Source organism: Polypterus senegalus, chromosome 3, assembly GCF_016835505.1.
Source record: "Polypterus senegalus isolate Bchr_013 chromosome 3, ASM1683550v1, whole genome shotgun sequence".
NCBI classification, from domain to species: domain Eukaryota; kingdom Metazoa; phylum Chordata; class Cladistia; order Polypteriformes; family Polypteridae; genus Polypterus; species Polypterus senegalus.
The window spans coordinates 46,543,982-46,565,675 of NC_053156.1; the positions used below are offsets into that span (position 1 = coordinate 46,543,982).

General features: G+C 37.9%; 1 protein-coding gene across 4 annotated transcripts in view; it reads left to right on the top strand.

The window, feature by feature from the left end:
- Positions 1-3,958: 3,958 nt before the first annotated feature.
- per1b (period circadian clock 1b) overlaps positions 3,959-21,694 on the top strand; it is a 67,780-nt gene continuing 50,044 nt past the window's right edge. For 2 of the 4 annotated variants that reach the window (XM_039747114.1, XM_039747116.1), the window contains exon 1: positions 3,959-4,079. The gene's annotated coding sequence lies outside the window, so the exon portion shown is untranslated. Of the gene's footprint in view, positions 4,080-18,387; positions 18,495-21,694 lie in introns of those variants that run through there. The other 2 variants (XM_039747118.1, XM_039747115.1) reach the window with 2 other exon arrangements.

A 21,694-nucleotide genomic window follows, 5' to 3' on the forward strand; every position in this document is an offset into this window, starting at 1 on the left:
GAAGAGTAGCAACATGGGGGTCACAAAACAACTCTCAAATGACCTGAAGACAAAGATTGTTCACCATCATGGTTTAGGGGAAGGATACAGAAAGCTGTCCCAGAGATTTAAGCTGTCTGTTTCCACAGTTAGGAACATATTGAGGAAATGGAAGACCACAGGCTCAGTTCAAGTTAAGGCTCGAAGTGGCAGACCAAGAAAGATTTCGGATAGACAGAAGCGACGAATGGTGAGAACAGTCAGAGTCAACCCACAGACCAGCACCAAAGACCTACAACATCATCTTGCAGCAGATGGAGTCACTGTGCATCGTTCAACCATTCGCACACTTTACACAAGGAGATGCTGTATGCGAGAGTGATGCAGAGGAAGCCTTTTCTCCGCCCACAGCACAAACAGAGCCGCTTGAGGTATGCTCAAGCACATTTGGACAAGCCAGCTTCATTTTGGAATAAGGTGCTGTGGACTGATGAAACTAAAATTGAGTTATTTGGGCATAACAAGGGGCATTATGCATGGAGGAAAAAGAACACAGCATTCCAAGAAAAACACCTGCTACCTACAGTAAAATATGGTGGTGGTTCCATCATGCTGTGGGGCTGTGTGGCCAGTGCAGGGACTGGGAATCTTGTCAAAGTTGAGGGACACATGGATTCCACTCAGTATCAGCAGATTCTGGAGACCAATGTCCAGGAATCAGTGACAAAGCTGAAGCTGCGCCGGGGCTGGATCTTTCAACAAGACAACGACCCGAAACACTGCTCAAAATCCACTAAGGCATTCATGCAGAGGAACAAGTACAACGTTCTGGAATGGCCATCTCAGTCCCCAGACCTGAATATAATTGAAAATCTGTGGTGTGAGTTAAAGAGAGCTGTCCATGCTCGGAAGCCATCAAACCTGAATGAACTAGAGATGTTTTGTAAAGAGGAATGGTCCAAAATACCTTCAACCACAATCCAGACTCTCATTGGAACCTACAGGAAGCGTTTAGAGGCTGTAATTTCTGCAAAAGGCGGATCTACTAAATATTGATTTCATTTCTTTTTTGTGGTGCCCAAATTTATGCACCTGCCTGATTTTGTTTGAACAATTATTGCACACTTTCTGTAAATCCAATAAACTTCATTTCACTTCACAAATATCACTGTGTGTGTCTCCTATATGATATATTTAACTGACATTTTTTATCGTAACAACCAACGATTTATACAGGAAAATAATGACTATTAACAAGGTTGCCCAAACTTTTGCATCCCACTGTATCTATCTATAACCAAGAATTAAATGTACACAGGAAAACTATAACAATTCTACATAGAAAATACTAAAATATGTACCCGGTATGGATATGGTTGTATTCTTTATGCTGTTTCGTATCTTTGATATAATCTAATAATAATAATAATAATAATACATTTTATTTATTTGTAGGCACCTTTCAAAACACTCAAGGACACCGAACAATAGACAAAACACAGATTATAAACAAAAGTAAAATACAAAAGTTAAAATCAGACAGAGCAATTGTAATCAAAGAGAAAAAGCAGTCTTAAACAAATGAGTTTTAAGTTTAGATTTGAAAAGTGAAAATGATTCAATATTTCTAAGCTCAGATAGTAGTGAGTTCCAAAGCTGGGAAGCAGAGCAACTGAATGCTCCGCTCCCCATAATGGTAAGACGGACGAAGGGGACAGTCAAGTGGATGGATGTAGAGGATCTAAGTGTGTGGGAGGGAATGGCAACATGGAGGAGGTTGGACAGATATGGAGGGGCAAGGTTGTGAATAGCCTTAAAAGTTAACAGAAGAATTTTGAACTGAATGCAGAACTTAACTGGAAGCCAGTGAAGCTGCTACTAAACAGGAGTGATATGGTGAGTAGAGGGGGTTCTAGTAATGATGCGGGCAGCTGAATTCTGGACCAGTTGAAGCTTATAAAGAGATTTGTGAGAAAGACCAAAGAAAAGGGAATTGCAATAATCCAGACGAGAAGTGACAAGTCTATGAACAAGGATAGCAGTGGTGTGGGGACTGAGGGAGGGGCAAATACGATTTATGTATCTACATAATCTACGTGATAATTTCAGGATGTTTCACGGGGGCTTGGGGCTGTGGGTTGTTCCCACGAACTGCAGCAGTCCTCTCCTTTTTTCCCCATTTTGAATACTGTAATCAAAATAATAATCCATTCATCCATTGTCTAACCCGCTGAATCCGAATACAGGGTCACGGGGTCTGCTGGAGCCAATCCCAGCCAACACTGGGCACAAGGCAGGAACCAATCCTGGGCAGGGTGCCAACCCACCGCAGGACACACACAAACACACCCACACACCAAGCACACAATAGGGCCAATTTAGAATCGCCAATCCACCTAACCTGCATGTCTTTGGATTGTGGGAGGAAACCAGAGTGCCCGGAGGAAACCCACGCAGACACGGGGAGAACATGCAAACTCCACGCAGGGAGGACCCGGGAAGCGAACCTGGGTCTCCTAACTGCGAGGCGCAGTGCTCAATCTTTAAATTAATCAAAAGTTGTTTGGTGAAAAACCTTTTAACCTGGTTAATGTTCTATCTTCTAATTAAGTAACCTTAGAGTCATTTACTATTTTCTACTGTGATCATCATCGTGTGCTCTGTTGGAAAAAAATGAGCATACTTTTTATATAAACTGGAAATGTGTAGAATTGTCATTACATAAATTCTGCCCACGAACCTGCAAACTCCCAATGTGGATTCGAAGGTCGTGCATTTGTGAGGTGTGCATTGCCGCCTTTCTCCTGATGGTGGCCTCCTCTCTGCACAGCACGACTCGGCCTAGCTTACGCAGTTTTCAGTTCAGCAGGGACACCATTCTGCCAGCCGCGTGCCTACTGGTGGGGCGGAGACAGTCGCTGACGTCAGGGACACAGCGGTCTCACGTTGAAAACTGCATGCAGACTGCAGTCAAACCGTAAAGCCTCTAAAAGCGGGTTTGAAGAAAAAACGAGGCTGAATGATTACACCAATAGGTGGCACTGAATTAGAAAACATTGCAAAACATTACATGAAGCAAAAAAAAAAAAAAAAAATTTAAGATAATGCAGAATATTCTGCAACCTGGCAGTCCCGCTGAGCTAAATCGTTTAATCTTTACGTAGAGAAAAGCCAAGCAAAATGGCACCTTTTATTGGTTAACTAAAATATTACAATATGCAAGCTTTCGAGGCAACTCATGCCCCTTCTTCAGGCAAGATGTAATCAATTCTCTACATTCATAATGGCTAACACGGTATAACACCCTTGTACTATCTTTCCGTAGAAAATAAACTGCTGTTGCAATGGACTGAGGTAACCTACCTAAATTAAATAACACAAATGTTTCATTATTCGCAATTTTCCATGCGATTTGTTTAAACGGGTTAAGCTGTAAAATTCTAGTCAGTTGGCTAAACAAAAAAACATGAGTTTATTGACGAAAACAAGGTTAAAGAATTATTTCAATGACTTCCAATATTATCATGCTTTTTAAAGATGTATGTCAGTTCTAGTTGCATTGTAGCGGGTGTGATAACTCTATGAACTTATCAAAACGTGCGAATGTATGAGCAGAACTAATAACCGGGTAACATATTCGCACTAAGTAAATGGTCACGGAATGGGGCAGGTCTTTTTAGTTTGTGACTTGTGCTTGTATAGCTCGAGTTGTACGCCTCTACTCGAATACCTTCGGCCCTGCACACAAACACGTAAACATATTATGTAGGTCTCTGCCTAACTGACGTTTCAGAGCAGGCATACCGCAACGTGACTGAGCAGACCCACGCGGATTAAGCTTTCCGCGGCAACCAATCTGAGCACAAAGGGGTAGGACGAGTAAAAAAAAAGGCGTGGCTAAATGAATTGGAAAGCCAATCATGAACATTGTAGGCGAGGTTAGAGAAGCGCGACACGTGTAGTTGTGCGTGTAGATCAGCGTGGATTAGTTTTGTAGCAAACTGGGTTTAGAAGACTGGCTATGGAGACGTCTTTTACTGGCCTACTTCAGGAAACCGTTTTCGTTGCTGCGAAGATCTAAAATAAACAGTGCACTTGACGTAAGTATACATTTCTTATATTATATTCTGCAAGTGTGTGTTTTATTTTTTCACAATAATTACAGCAATCTGGTGTTGGGTCCTTTGTTCTTTGTGTTTCAGACATGTTTACCGTTTTACGTTCTTTAAATGATGTTCTACAACTTGGCCTCTTTTCGAGCTTATGAAGTGGAGATCAAGTGCGTTTTAGGAAATGTTTACAGTTCAATTACAATCCTGAAACGCATTTTATTGGTCATAAGTCTGTTTTTATCTTGCAGGATGCAAGTGTACGTTTCATTCCTATATACGTACAGAAATCGATCCTGTTCTTCATTTGTTGCTGCGTGTTTCGGACGTGTGTGCAGTCTTGTGATCGTTAATTAGTTCAGGCTGTTCAGAAAGGTGGATTATGGCACGTATTGACAATAGGTTAAGTACATTTTGCAGAAATGTTTTAAATCTAATGGTAATGGTTATAAATGATGAGCACCTCTAGGGAGATTTTACTTTTATATTTACCGACCCCGCCCGGCGAAGTGGAGATTTGATAGCCTTGTTTAATACGATCGTTCGGTTTGCTCTGTGCTACAGTGGTGGAATTCGTTGTTAATACCATAAAAAGTGGCAAATTGTATTGCTTTTACACTCGGTCTTTGATGCAGTGTGTGTTCCCGAGCGATCACCACACATGGGGTGGAAGTCTCGCTGAAAAATGAGCAACCTCGGTTTACAGAAGATGTAAATCAACTTGTAAAGGTGAGTTAAAAACAGTGTTTGTGCCCTGCTTGTTCGGTAACGCGAGATAACACTTGGACGTGTAATCCACATTATACAAAAATTATATGATTTGAGAACTTCAGACCTGTTATCTACCTGTATGGTCACGTCTTTGAGAGCATGACTTTATGCCATCAAAGGCATTACATGTTAATTTATCTTCCTGAGAAAAATATGTATTCACGTCTATGCTCCGTGAGGAAGTTTGACATGACCTTTTTATTAAAGCCAGTGTGATGAAATTGATTTATTTTTTTATCCTTCTGAAAAAATGACGGAATATTACCCTTGAGTGTATAAGTAGGGATTATTTACAAATGGTAAAAGTTGCAAGATCTTATTAATTAAAAGGTTATGCAGTAGGTTTTAAAGATAACTGAAGGGTAATAAAAGTGAGTTTCTGGGTCTTGAAGATTATTCATATCTGGCCAAAATTCAAATGGGGTTTGTGTGGTTATAACATTTGGAAGGTGGCAAAGCTCTGGCAGCTGTAAGCTAAGCCGTTTGGCTTCAGTTACAGTATCTGGCATTTTAAGACAAGCTGTGGAGTAGATAAATAACACTGTACTTGAAGTCAGCAAGATCAAATCATACAGTTACCTCTCTGCCTGGACCTGAGCAAAGCATTTGACTTGCCTACATCAAGGTGCCAGTTAGATATTTTTTTTTTTTGGTTATGTTTAAAAATAATGAAAAATAGACAAATGAAACTAAATAAAACAGACAGTGTTGACAAGACAGGTTTACCCATGCACTTTAAAAATGTTAGATAATAACATTGGGGGACAAAAATGCATAAATAGGGCACAAGAGTGGATAATATTATCCCTGGAGTTATAGTTCTTTAAACAGTATATCTTCTTTCTTTTCTCTGGGCACCATTTTGTGTGAGATCTATTTGTTCAATAAAGTTGTGTGGACGTTTCACGTGAAAACTTAGGGAAGAAGGAGTATCATCACATAGCAGGTGCAGGTCAGTGTAAAGTACATCTGTGTCTCTGTCTCACTCAACTGAGGTGCACATCCATGTGAGACCTTTACCTCTGTTTTGCCTCTGTTGCCCAGTTTTGACTTCCAAACTATGCTCATTGAAATACCAATGTGCTTCGTATCACTTTCAGCTTCAAATCAGTGGCCTGAGTTATTGAGTAAAGCTTTTTTAGTAAACAGTTGGACTTTCTAAGACCAGTGACTCGTGCACTTGAAGAGCAATACTCCTGTCTGTGTTGGGTGCATTCTGTACAGTTTTTAGGATGTTCTAGCACTTTTCAACATAGTGTTGTTTGGGACTACTGTTTCTTCTACTCAGTAAGGGTATATCGGCTGAGATCTTTACAGACCTCTTTTTTCAGGAATGGTTAGTTTCTTTTTAAATCAACTACTTGATGTGTGTTGGATGTTTTTCATTACTTCAATTTTTATTTTGTATTGTGCTGTAAACAGTATAAAAGAGGCAACAGGCACAATGGGAGGAACTTGAACCAAATGTAGATAGAGTAAAGGTTTAGAATAAGAAGTACAAAGATGAATCCAATATTAAGATATGGTAGTAGATTAGAAAAGAACAATTGGCAGGGATGCACTGTGGTAACAGTGAAGTAGTTTTAAATAAGAAAAATGCAGGAAATCTGAGGAAAGCACAGTAAATGCATATAATGGTACTTTTGTCTCTTGATTTTTTGTAGTAGGACAGGAGCCTAAAAAACAATAATGAAGTGTTAGTTTTAATGTTAGTTGCAATTAATCATGATTCATTATGTATATTTACATGATTGATTAGTTTTTTTTAATTGATTCTCAGTCCTAAAAATTCTATGTGTCTTCAAAACATTAGTCATACAACTGTAATGACAGTCCATCTAACTTATACACTGTAAAAATAATAAGCAAACAATTAATGTGCCGTTTTTTGTGTTTTCTGAACAATTTTCTTTTTGCATTTGAGGCAGGGTAGGAAGAAAGGACAGTCTTAATTTCACTGGGCCAGTGGACTCTCAGAACGAATCACTATTTAAATATAATTTGAATCTGAATTTTAAAAAATTGCATTTGAATACAAATGCTGACATTCGATTTTAAAAGAGCTGTCTTTTTTTTTTTTTAAAAAAACTTCAAACTAATTTCAACTTTGTGTTATGCCAGCCACACTATCCATCCATCCATTATCCAACCCGCTATATCCTAGCTACAGGGTCATGGGGGTCTGCTGGAGCCAATCCCAGCCAACACAGGGCACAAGGCAGGAAACAAACCTGCGCACACACACACACACCAAACACAATTTCAGATCGCCAATCCACCTAACCTGCATGACTTTGGACTGTGGGAGGAAACTCATGCAGACACGGGGAGAACATGCAAACTCCATGTAGGGAGGACCCGGGAAGCGAACCCGGGTCTCCTAACTGCGAGGCAGCACTACCACTGCACCATCTGCCGGCCATCTGTAAATGAGTTGTAGCATTCTAATTTAATGTACCTACTTATGCAGACATCACCTTGGCATGCTAGTTATCCTTCACAGTCTAATCTCTGGCAAAATGGTGCTTTTAATGTTTTCTCTGTCTTTGATCAGTGTTCTGGCCCACCCTAAAGATCATGTGTTGACCTAATGCACTTTGTAAATCAGTTGTATGCTTGTGTCTGTAAGCGTAACTGTCAAACTTGTAGGATTGGCTTCTGCCTTGCATCGGATGTCACCAAAATAATCATAAGCCCTCTGCAACCTTGCAATTTATAAAAATGTTCTCAGAGAAAAAAATGTTGCATTCCTTTGAATAATGTTCTATGTTAGAGTTCTCGGTCTAGGCTCTAAAAGATGAGCATTTTCTCAGCCAAGGGTCCTGTAATGTAAGTTTTTGACTGCGTTTCATGACTTGATTCAAGCCAGAGTGCCAAAAGTAAAAGCTAAATAAAATTATGCTGTTTTATATGCCATTGTTTACATAAAAATATTTCTATCCTACTTCCTAAGCAATGAGGGGGTATTGCAATGTTAAATGCAATGGGCCTCATTTAAACTCAGAGGCTGTTGCTCACTTGCTGCTGACTAACTGAAAATCCTGAAGTACATCATTGTAGCACAGAATATTACTAGTCTCTTACAAGGTGGGGGGCAGTGGAACTTAAAATTCCTAAAAATTCTATGTGTTTTCAAAACATTAGTCATACAACTGTAATGGCAGTCCATCTAACTTATACACTGTGAAAATAATAATAAGCAAACAATAAATGTGCCGTTTTTTTCATGTTTTCTGAACAATTTTCTTTTTGCATTTGAGGCAGGGTAGGAAGAAAGGACAGTCTTAATTTCACTGGGCCAGTGGACTGTCGGAACAAACCTCACTATTTAAATATAATTTGAATCTGAATTTAAAAAAAATGCATTTGAATACAAATTTTAAAAGAGCTGTCTTTTTTTAAAAAAAAAAAAACAAAACTTCAAACCACTTTCAACTTTGTGTTATGCCAGCCACACTATCCATCCATTATCCAACCCGCTATATCCTAGCTACAGGGTCATGGGGGTCTGCTGGAGCCAATCCCAGCCAACACAGGGCACAAGGCAGGAACAAACCCCGGGCAGGGCGCACACACACACACCAAACACACACTAGGGACAATTTAGAATCGCCAATGCACCTAACCTGCATGTCTTTGGACTGTGGGAGGAAACCCACGCAGACACGGGGAGAACATGCAAACTCCACGCAGGGAGAACCAGCCACACTATACTCTATATTTTTCCAAGATCAGCACTTTTTCAATTTTTGATTGTTAGTTTGGACAGATTTTACTACTTCCCTTCTTTCCTTTATGGATCTACTTAATAACACATCCTGAAAGTGTCGTTTTGCTTTTGCTCCTGTTCCATTTCACTCTTGAACCTGCTGTTGTAAAACCATTACACATTCATTGTAGTCAACTTTTGCTTGCTTTTTGTTGGTTTCCTTTGTCATTAATCCTAATGAGATATAACTTCCATCATTCTAATTTTCCTTTTTTATTATAAGGAATTTACAAGTATTATTATATTAAACAGCATTTTCAGCGTCGGCAAAGTATACAAAGCTACCTCAACCTACATGTGTCTTTTGGAGACTCCTGGCTTGACACATAATTCTTAAAACAAATGAAAAATTAAGTTATATGTTTACATATTTGCTGAATCTGTAAAAATGAAAAAAAAAAAAAGTCTGTTCAGTTTAATCTTCTCAGTTTTTTTTTTTTTAATTTTGTACTTTCATAACCTGTTCTTTTTGTTGATTAATCACTATATACCAAACATGACAAACAGTGGACTTGATGCATCTAGTTCTGGTCTAGATACTGAATTTAATTTATTGTTAATGTGTTTTTAGCCTTAGTATCCTTTTAGCTTCTTAGTAATGTAGTGTGAATCAATTTTATGGTTACTAGTGCTGGGTTTGGATACTGAGTTTGTTTTTATATAAAAAAATAGAGCCTTGTAACAACAAAATTATGAATTACGTTTTGTGAGAAGAAATGCACAGTATGACTTAGTGAAAATACAGTCCCTATCAGGTGAAGAACATCACCTAAAGAAAAGTGCGCAGAACTTTTATGTTGACCTCAACTCTCAGTAACAGTTCTCCATTACTGCCAGTAGAGGGAGACATCCACACACAAAATATTTATAAGATGAAGTTTTTCAGTTCTAACCAAATAGCATTTCTGTTCATCATTTTTCAAACTTACATGATTCAGGTTTAGTTTAGTTGTAAGGGACAACATTCTAAAACTCTCATTCTCTATAACTGGTGTATTTGATTCATTTGGTATAATGATAACCAAAGCATTACATTCCTCTAACCTACCTAATCCAATTCAGGGTCACTAGGTGCAAGGTGGGAAACCACAGGGATCTAACTAATCCATCTCGGGGCCCACATGCACACACAACCCCCACATAGGCCTAAATTTATAATTTGAAATGAAACAAAGCTTTTCTTTGTGCTTATGTGAGGACAATTCACACAGACACTGTACATGCAGGATTGCTAGGTCAGAATAATGGATTTCCTAGGGGGCAGTGCTAAGCATCATACCGGCATATCATCACTGGTGCAGTGAGTTGATAAGTAAAATAATGATATATTAACATTTCTTGTTTGGGAATTTAAAAGTTGCAAACCTCCACTGCTGTAAAAACATTCCCTCTTTTGGATATATTCACAAATCTAAATGGGCCAGGTATAACATTTTGATCTCTCTTTCTGTGCAACATCTGCACAAACTGGCCTTTATTACCCTGCCAGTCCACACTGAAGTTTAGAGGGAATGCCAAGTCACTAAAGTGTGTATCTTTCATGTATATACTAAACACCATATCAACACAGTTTACAAGCACCATTACTTGCACATAGTATTTTTGTGCTTATAACAGAAATAATGTAACTGGCTTGCTCAAGGTCACACAGAAAGCCTGTGCAGGGGGGCTGAACTTGCAATCTTGTGCAGAAAGATTTACTGAATCTTATCTAATATTCTCAAGCCCAGATATTCCAACTTGCTATCAGCAGCAGCGGGTGCATGGCAGATGCCAGCTCTAGAAAAGATATAATTCACCATACAGCCCACTCAAGTAACATGAAGATTACATAACCCTGCTAAATGTGACCAGCAACCCAAGACTTGTAGAAGGTTTCGGTGCATGGTGTGCATATTTTTTTGGACTCTGGGCACCCACTGTGGTTGCCATGTCTGGCTATCTGCATGAAACAACTCCGTGGACTGGTTTTGTTGAAATCTAGCAATCTTATTCTTCAAGGAAAGTTCAGTTTTCATTGGGATATATAGATAAAGCACATTTTACAAGTTTTTTGGAAATTTCAGAGTCTCCAATTAAAAAGGTTTGGTGAATTTTCAAACATGTCTGTGGTATGGAGATATAATCAAGATGAATAAAGGCAAAGTATCCCAAAAAGTGTTTGAAATGAAAGGTGAAGGAAAAAGACTGAGGGGAAGACCTAGATGGGTATTGGTGAAAACAAAATCAAAGAAGCAGGCAGAAAGAGTGTGGGGACCATGGAACAAATGAAGATCCTGGCAAAAGAAAGGAAAAAATATCATCAATGAGTTCAAGACCCCAACATTCTAAGGTAAAATGAGAGAAGATTAAAAAACGTCCGTCTTAAAAACAGATAAGCATTCTGTGTGACTTCAATTACAGATTAGTTTACTATTTCAAATTTACCTCAAGAGAGGTCACTTCAGCTTGTAAATTGCATGTCTGACTCTTGATGGCAAAACAAATGTCCAATATAAGTTAGTGAAACCACAGGAGAGATGTGCGCAAGCTACTTCTACACTCCTGCTGTTTGTGGTGAGTTAACCATAAAAGTGAAAAAAAATAAAATAAGTTAAAAACTCAAAATCACTAATCTAAAAATAAATGTAAGAGAAAAGACTTTTAACTCTCCTTTGAGTACATCTTTCAAAACTGTTATATTTAAGAAATTTAAATGACAATCATTCCTATACCCTTCATAACTAACAACAGGACAACAGTTGATGCCATTTTTCCATCATTTATATTGGAATTGCTGTCTGTGGAAAGATACTGTGCTACCACAATACTATTTAGGTTACTTACTTATGATATTGTAAAATGCTGTTAAAAAGCACATATTTAATGTAGTCTGTTATCACTTATTTCTGAATATGACCCATTACTATAAAAATAATCCACAAAAAACCTGATAACTGCCTCTTTGATGAAGTAAAAGTTAAAATCTCTGAAAATGGTCAACTAAGTTCCCAAATGTTACTCCATGCATCCATTTTCTTTTAACGTGTTTAGATTAGATTTTACTTTGTTCCTTCATATGGGACGAGCTGTTTCTGGCTTCTGCATGAATGATCTGCTTTTCATGCACGTTTCAAAAGCACAGCGATAAGCTGTCACATGTCTTCATTTCCTGTTTGTGCCTGTGTTAGTAGATTAGCATACTGACATGGGCATAGTCCCAGTTTGAACCTTGTGTCCAGGATTGGTGTAGCACCTCATAATCCTGGTCAGGAAAAAAATAACTGGTATTAAAAATAGATGTCAGTATTTACAGATTCATCCAATCATCCTGCAGCCGAACAGGCTTGCATAAGAGCTTTCAAATTAGTCCTGGCCTTTCTCCGGGAAGCAAGACTAAGTCAAATGCTTTTTATATTTATAATTTCATTAGCTTTCTGTTTTAAACTCTGTGGTCATCAACTTGACATGATGCATGCCTGAAAATGTAATTCTGTATACTATAGTTGCAGACAAATTTGATAATGGGTTGTACTGTAGTCCATTATTTCACTTTATGTCGTGGTTTCAATAGCAAAACACTTTATAAAGCAGATGCTATTAAAGAACAATATGAACAAACTATTCAATGTATGTTGTATGCTCTGTGGTGGGATTGGTTCCTGCCTTGCGCCCTGTGTTGGCTGGGATTGGCTCCAGCAGACCCCCGTGACCCTGTGTTCGGATTCAACGGGTTGGAAAATGGATGGATGGATGTTGTATGCTGTCCCTTCACAGCTCTAGAGTCCCTGGTTCAATTCTAGGCACACTCAATGTATTTGTGGCAATTGCATATTTTTCATGCGTCTGTGTGGCTTATCTTTGAGTACTTCACATTTCTCTGTGTTCACAAAAATGATTACCAATTCAGAACTGTTCCAGAGTGGGTTTATGTTCACCTGTGTGTTTGTGAATGTTGTCTTTCATCACTTGGAATCCTGTAATTTTATTTCCAGCTTCATGCACAGCTCCAGCTCATCTTGACTCTGCAGTGGAGTGAGTTGAAAAACAGAATTTTATGCACTTCTTAAGTAAAGCCAATTTAGGCGTTAACTGATTGGAGTTAAACATAGTAGATGAAATTTGGGACAGCACTTAAAAATGTCAAGAGTATGACATAACTTAAAAGATAACACGCATATGTACAGTTTTAAATCTATTTCATCTAATTCTGGGTAGTGGAGGTGCTTGAGTCTATTCTGAGACAATCGGGCTCAAGGCAGGAACCAATCTTGGACGGCATGTCGGCGCCTTATTAGACTCACTCACAATCACAGGGCCATTTTATTTTAGATGTATACATTTTATGTAGTGCAATGAGAACAAAGGGGACATAATAAAAAATTCAATCCAGCAAGCAAAATAACAGTTCAATGTTTCCTTACTTAGTGTAACTTCTACTAGCCCCTTTACAAAACATTTAAATGATTTATTGATATTCATCCTCAATGGGCATCAACTAGTTGAAAGTAGAAGATACACATCATTTCCATCCCCGGTCTTATACATAGCTTATGTAAAGGTGACTTTGGGAAGAGAGTGCAGGGAATGAAAGTTCATAGAGGGTAATATAAAAAAGCTTTGGCATAGTGAGAAAACTAACTTTACAATCTTCTGGTAGTTGCACAGGTTTGTTTGGGTTAGGATGTGTAGATAAATTTTCAGTAATGTTTAATTTTAGGGGGCGGCACAGTGGCGCAGTGGTAGCGCTGCTGCCTCGCAGTTAGGAGACCTGGGTTCACTTCCCGGGTACTCCCTGCGTGGAGTTTGCATGTTCTCCCCGTGTCTGCGTGGGTTTCCTCCCACAATCCAAAGACATGCAGGTTAGGTGGATTGGCAATTCTAAATTGGCCCTAGTGTGTGCTTGGTTTGTGGATGTGTTTGTGTGTGTCCTGCGGTGGGTTGGCACCCTGCCCAGGATTGGTTCCTGCCTTGTGCCCTGTGTTGGCTGGGATTGGCTCCAGCGGACCCCCGTGACCCTGTATTCGGATTCAGCGGGTTAGAAAATGGATGGATGGATGGATGGTTTAATTTTAGAGGCTTGAATGTTATCAGTATTAGAGTGAGCTGGAAATCCATTTAATGTCACAAAACCATGTTAAGCATATGTTGTTTGACAACTAGGAAAACTGTGCTGGAATACCATGAAAAGGTGAGCAGTGATTCCCCAAAAGATGTGTGAAATCTTCACAAAGCATTTGTACGTAAATCAGAGATGGAACGTGGTGATATTTAAAAATGATTAAATAATATGTTTGGTGTTTTTCAAGATGATCATATTTTTTCACAAACATATATGCATTTGCCAGGCAAAACTGTGTTCTGTACATTAAGCATTTTCTATAAGTTACAGAGCCAGTCCTGGCATTTTTTAATGAAAATGTTTCAGAAAGAAAAAGCAGATCTTCAACATTGTTTTAAATGATAGAACTGAGGAATCAGTGTGGACAGACCCAAGGAAACAGTTCCTGGAATTTGAAATGAATATTTCCATCCATCCATTATCCAACCCGCTATATCCCAACTATAGGGTCATGGGGGGTCTGCTGGAGCCAATCCCAGCCAACACAAGGCGCAAGGCAGGAAACAAACTCTGGGCAGGGCGAAATGAATATTTTCAGAGTGTTATATAAAACTATAAAATAAATTTATATAATGATTGCTGGGCACCTCTTTAAAAAGAATGTCAATTAAAAAGAAAGTGAAAAGTGAAAATGATTGTTTTACTAGCCATTTTTCACACTAAGTGACAAAAACCACTGCACCGATCTATTCAACTGTAATAAGTAATTAACTAAATTAAACAATAGGCTTCCTGTTTAACTAAAAAATCCATGCTGTAAAAACATAAAACAGATCATTTGTTTTAAAATGACAGTGCAGAAGCGCCCAGTGGAGGGGGGTCTAGTTATTTTTGGGCCTGCAATGCTGAAAGATATTTGATGACTCTTGATTTTGGATGTATTTGGTTTTCAGCAGCTTGTAGTTTTTGATATATATATATATTTTTTTTTTCAAACAACTCATCTTCAATCCGAAAACTGAAGTGCATTTGATATTAAAAGTAAGACGACAACATGGTGGCACTGTGGTTACTAATGTTGTACTGTTTCTAAGTTCCAGAGCCTTGTATTTCAGTCCTGGCCTGTGTGAAATTTGCATGTTCTTTATTTTTTTCATGCGTTCTCCACTTCGCTCTCCACATTTCAAAGGACATTTAGGTTAGGTCAGTTTGCTGTTATAAACAAACGCAGTGTGAGCAAGAGTGGAAGTGTGTATGAATGTCCCTTGTGATGAAATGGAACAATATCCTTGATTAGTTTCCTACCTGTAACCAGTACTTTCAGGAGAGGAACATACTTGTTGCAGGGGCATCTGGGAAGCTAATCCACAGTGAATTGATTTTTTTATGATGGTTGAAAATATAGCTGCTTATTCAGTCAGTTTACATAATTTAAGGTTGGTGAGAATGCTATTTGCAGAGCACTTTGGAGTGTAGATACCATTCAAAAATGAACATTGGTTTTCATTGTATGTAAGTCAAGGTGGTAAAATCAAATGAAAATGTAACCAGTGCATGAAAATAGAAGGCAGATAAATGCCTTAAGAGTGGATTGTGCTATGTGATAAGAAAAAGAGCCAATGGCATACACACACAGGTTAAAAGTAACAGACTTTTCTGGTTATGAAATTTGAAAAACCGATAACATTTCCTTTTCATCTTAGTGTTATTTTAACATTGTTATTTGCCGGACACTGAACATCCAGTGAGCAGCTGCATCAAGTGATTTTTTTTTTTCTCGACAGCTGCACAGTTAATGAACCATTCATTAATTTTGAAAGGTCTTTGTCAATATTTTTGTTCTTATTTTTGGAAACAGTGATCTGTTTCGGAGTTTTTCTAACCTTATCTTTTTCATGACACATACACATTAAAAGACTAAATGGCAGTATTGTATGAGAATCCCTAATTATCAAGCATGAGGAGCCATGAATTAAATGTAGTCTAGGTGTCTGAATTAATCCCAATATTGAAAAATATGTATGTTACTCCAAACTCAACTCGTTCAATCTATGAATCTTGATTTTACATAACACTAATCAGAGAATGCTGTGAAGTAAACAAGGATACATTTTTGTAAGTGTTCTCTTCTGTGGACTGGTACCCTGCTAGTGGTTGCTTCTTGAATGAGACCACTTGTTCTCGCACAAAAATATGACAAAACCCAAGTTTATTTTCTGGCAGCATGCAAAAAAAATCCATAGTTTCGGTAATTTAACTAGTTTTGATTGTTTGATTTTCACTCATCAAAAACAAATGAAACAATCTAAGTACTTCTAATGATTGGAAGAAATAAAGGGAGAAAAAGGACTTTACATTGTTCTCAACATAGTGGCTATGAGCTCATATTAGATTTGTTATAGACAAATTGGTTCTGTGCTATAGAGTACTAAGCGACTAACATTTAAAACCGCTTACTGCTGTTGCTACTTCACTAATACATTGACGCGTATGAGAACTACACTTGCCTCTGGCTTTGTAGACACCTCAGTTTTTCTCGTTCCAGGAAAAAGAAAGAGGCCTCTACATGATAAAATACAGAAAGTAGAAAAGAACACCTATTCCAGGACATTTTTAAAGAGCTGTTCATTGTATCAAATGTTTCTTTAGATCAAAAATTCAGGACTGCTTGTGAAGGTCACAGTCTTGGTAGGAACAGGCCATATGGCTAAACTTTGTTAAAGCCACAATGTTACCAGTTTCACCACGACCACCACTCAGTGAGTACTTAGACTGAATAAAGTAGCTGCAAGTTATTAATTTATAGAAACATTATTGATCAACGATGTTCTTTAGATTAAAGCATAAAACTAATATATTTAATGTGCTGATTAGGCACATTCTTTTACCAAAATGTTGTTATTCACCTTGTTATATTTTTCATTTAAATGTATGCCACAAAATGTAGAGGCCAAAGACAAGTAATTCTAAACATCATAGAAAAACACACATCTGTTAGAAACATTGAGAAAAAAACACCACCCATTGATTTATCGATATTATATTAGAAAGCCTTGAGTTAACACAAGGAGTGACAACAAGCCAAGCAACAGATGCCAAGATCCACGCTGCAGTGTTTCCACATAACAATGATACTCCTGTTATTTTCTGGAATTTTTGTCTTTGGATCAAAGAAATTGGTATTTTTTGCCTAAAGGGGATTAGCATGAAATAGTCAAATCAAAAAAGATCCTGTATGAGTGTGCAAGTGTGCATACTGCACATGAATGTCTCATCTTGTGTTGATTTTTACCTTCTACCAGAGGTCGTATATCTGGCTTAACTCGTGTGCATTATAGAGACATTAATAATAAATGGTATACAAAGAGTTTCAGAGATTCAGAGTTTCAAAGGTTTCAGAGATTTTTTTTTTAGCATATCTAACGTTGATGAAATGTTTAATCTTACATGTTCATTACAAGTTGGTAAAGCAGTTATAATCTAAACTATTGCAAAATAGACAGCATTTAAATTATGTCATTCAGTGCAGGGACCTTTTTGTCAGTGACAATGTTTTTTTTTTAGCATATTTAATAATCATAAGTATAATTATAGTTACACTATTGCTTAAATGAAGCTGATATTTGTTGCAAAGTGGCAAAACAAAAGCCAGTCAGCCATTATCCAACCCACTGAATCGGAACACAACAACATATGCTTAACATGGTTTTGTGACATTAAATGGATTTCCAGCTCACTCTAATACTGATAACATTCAAGCCTCTAAAATTAAACCATCCATCCATCCATTTTCTAACCCGCTGAATCCGAATACAGGGTCACGGGGGTCTGCTGGAGCCAATCCCAGCCAACACAGGGCACAAGGCAGGAACTAATCCTGGGCAGGGTGCCAACCCACCGCAGGCAAAACAAAAGCTACACTGTTTATTGAAAAACTGCAGGAACTAATAATATCACATTTAAATTATTATGCAATTCATCTCTATTGCTCTTTCTTGTCAGTGTGAAACAAAACGAACAGTTAACGACAAACACTTTGCGTTCATGGAACCTCCTAAACCTTGTTTATTTAATTGAGGTTTACTGAGCTATGTCCGTTTCTTAAACACGCTTCATGGAATGACCCCGATACAGGCTATACGTCATGCCTTTAACCTTTCCTTTTCAGCATGGAAGTAACCTTTATTCTTTTCCTTTGCAGATGCACGCCGACACAGCCCTGCACAAACTCCGTTATATGTGATATACATACAGATATGTGTTATTTATTATTAATGGCTGTTTCGTAACTTTACACGTAGGAACTCGGACTCTTTAGATGTACGAAGCATCAAGCCCAACAAGAAAGGTGTTTGAGGCTTGAGAATTGCTTTTTATTCGTACTTGGTGCCTACAACGACAGTGAGCTCTCCACTCGGATTTCATAATTCGTCGAGTGACTAGAGTCGTGCTCCCGCCTTGTTTCACAAGCCTCAGACTTGTCTGTCTCGTTGCTTCATGACTCAGACAGTCACAGTGTTATAGAACGGGATATCCCATACCGATTGGCTGTGTGCTTCGACCAATCAGCAGCCCATGCCTAAGGAGTGGGATGACAGCTGATGCCACGTGCACGGAGTGTTTTGAGAGCAGCTCGAGGAGATGACGTCATCAGCCAATCAGCGGTGCGATTATTATGCAATGCCTCTGCGCTCTCGAAACGGCGTCGTGTACTGAGATCGCAGAAGGGGAGGAGTGGGAGTTTGGACCCATGTGTGTCGAAAAAGGAGCACAGAATATTTCGGTTTGGGTGTTGTCGCATGTTATCTGGAGGCATGGAATAGAGGTGAGGTCGTAGACCTATAATATTGACAAATGCTCCGCGCATTTATTTTTAAACCTTCGTTCATATTGTATGGTAGTTTTCGTGAAAACTGTGCAAACGTTGACAGGTAATATGTGTGAAGTCACGTTTTCTGCTACTTATTTTATTATTACAATCACATGTTTTGCATGTACATACATTACAAATACGAGTGTTTGTGTCTGTGTGTGTGTGTTATTTGTAGCGTTGGCACCACTGACAAAATAGCAGGTAAAAAGGTGGTTTACTTTTTCATCAGTTCAAGTGCACGATTTAGTGGCTTGCCTTGTCAATGACATACATATAATGAGTGGCCTTTGTAAATTTATATCCGCTTAGTAGAAGGTTTTATGTGGTTGTGTGTTTCATGAACACCACCTCCCACACTTATTTAATGCAGTGTGGAGTATGGAAAACGTGATCATTCCATTAGTTATATATCCATCCATTTTCTATATCTACTTTATCATGGTTTGTATTGACGGGAACTGTCTGTTTGCCAAGCTTTAGTAACTATATAGAATGAACTTTATTATATTGTAAGTCTAGATAGCAATTTACATTATTGGTTTCATGAAGGCTGAAAATGAAACACAAAGTGTCTAAACAGTGTGGACTACAGCCTAAAGTACTGAACTGTAACCTGTGGAATCTGGTGTGCCTTTAGCTTACTGTAGAATAATAGTTATTATAAACAAATTTGAGACTGTTGGAGGAATACTGAGTTTAGAGTGGTTAGGTGGACTAGTTCTGAAGAATGCTTCTAGGTAGGAAATACTGTAGTATTATTGTTATATACTGTATAAACACAACCTTGGCATGTTTCAACATTAGTGAAGCAGGTGTGTGAAGAAAATAGTATAGTATAGCCAACTTAGTGTCAGGCTAAGGTGCTGAATTACACTACAAAGTTGCTGGTTCATTTCTCCATTAATGGCACACCTTACGTATTGACCTGACCAAGTAAATTAACCTACCAGTGCCCCACTTATTTAGACAATGTGTATAAACAGCTGTATTATATTTAGGCATTTTTAAAGTTTTTTAAAATGAAATAATCAGGTAAATAAATGTAAATGCACTGAAAAAATGTTTAACAACCCCAGCATTACAGGTAAAGGGTCATTTTAGATGCGGATATGCTAGAAACATGAACTGGCCATTCTTAGTCTGTTACGCTCTGTTTTACTTTTTGTAAGTGTGTCTTTATTTGCGTTGGATGGGCTATTTTATTTATAATGAATAAGTAGGTTGACTGTTAAGCACTGCATTTTTAGTTCCTGCGATAAAACCTTACTGTGTGACCCTAAGTTATTTATGCTGTTAGTTCTCACATTGTAAAATATATACTGATAACTATTTTTTATACTCATAAAGAATATAAAAATACTTTAGAGATGTTGAGTGCAGTACATTATTCCAAGCAGGGAAAGAGTAATCTATCCCATTCTCTCATTGTTGGTTGCAAGTCAAGAATTGTCCTTTTTTCCACATTCATCTTTCAGTATACTCTGGTCAACTGTGGTTTATATCTTGTGTTGCTTGAGAAATTGCCTCTGGAGTGTTAAGAGATTTGATTGGTGTTTGAATACAGTGTGGCTGCTGCTAGATCTTGAAGAATAAACAAGATCCTGTTGAACATTCTTAGAGTTTAAAGTAATGCTTCCATGTTACATATATTGGTAAAAAAAAAAAAGATTTATCACAGTATGGACACCAGTGACAGTTGGATGTAACTAATAAGACTGTATTTCTTTGTTGGTTAAATTACAAAAGATTCTAGATTTCCACTAACTAAATTAAGGAAGAGCTCAACCTGGGCTTACTGTATGTGATTTGGTAGAAACAGAAATGAATGGCTGACAGCCACTTGAAATATGCCAGTCCTAATAAGTTTATTTGTATGCAGATTGGTTTTTAGTTCAGAGGAGATTGTAAGCAAGCCATATAAGTGAAGATGCTTGTTTAACAAATGAAATTTATAAAACAAAGAATTAATAGGTTCACTCTTTAGCAGCTGCCCCTGGGCCTGTATTTATCAAGCATCTCAGAATTACTCCTAAGAATTGCGCTAAAAGTCACTTCTTGATAAGACTTTGTCCTACCTCAGAGTAGGACATAGGAAACATTCACAAAGTGTCTTCGTCCCAGCTAAGAGTAGGAATTCACATCTGAGAATGAATGACGTCACAATTTTACAGCACCACTTGGTGCAAATTCACCCTTATGATGATGTTTTGTAGTTTTTTGATACTAATGCTGAGGCTTCACCACAAAGATGATGCTGCTGGTTCTGATGATAATAGTAATAATAATAATAATAATCAAAGGAGGAAAATATAATAAGGTAGGATATTGCATTAAGCTGCACATAATTGTTGCCCCTTCGCAACATCATGAATAATATTGTAACGAACACCGAATGAGAGTAAAGCCCAACACAGGCATATTTATTTAACAATGAATACACCTGGGGTCTGTTCCTGCTTTACACCGTATGCTTTCTGGTATAGGCTTCAGAATTTTGAAAATGAATAGATAGGTTATCAGAAGCTTTACTTACAGATGCATCACCTTCCCATTGTTATGCCAGCAGAAAATGGCTTGTAAAGTAACAGTTTTACTAAAACTAGCCACAGTTATTCTAATGCTGCTTCAGAAGTCATGTTCACTCTTCTGTTTCCCGAAAGTCTTACACTGTGTTGTGCATTTCTCCATAATCCTCCCTTTATTTTCTGCGACATTCTGTTTATCCAGGGCCCTGAGAGTCTTCACCTGCCTTTTTTCCAGCCCTGCTTATCTTTATGGTAATATGTGGGCTACTACAGCACAGTTTGTGTTGCAGAGCTTACGAGTCACATATGCATGCTTATCCACACTTGAGGCAGTGATGTTTATATGCATGCTGATTTGCATGAATGCGGCTTGCTTTAATATTACCTCATTTGGAGTATTGGGTAAATGTATAAATGTATGTTATTGCCTCACATATTGTATGAGCATCTAAGGTTTGGTGAAACATTCAAGAAATGCTTGGTTGAGATATACTAAAATCATCAATATTCCAAAGCTGCATTTTACATGTAACGTTACACTTTAATTTCGGCTGACAGAGCTTGGCTTCTCTGCATTGATAGAATGATCATGCAATGTACAAGGTTTGCTATGAATATTATTCCATC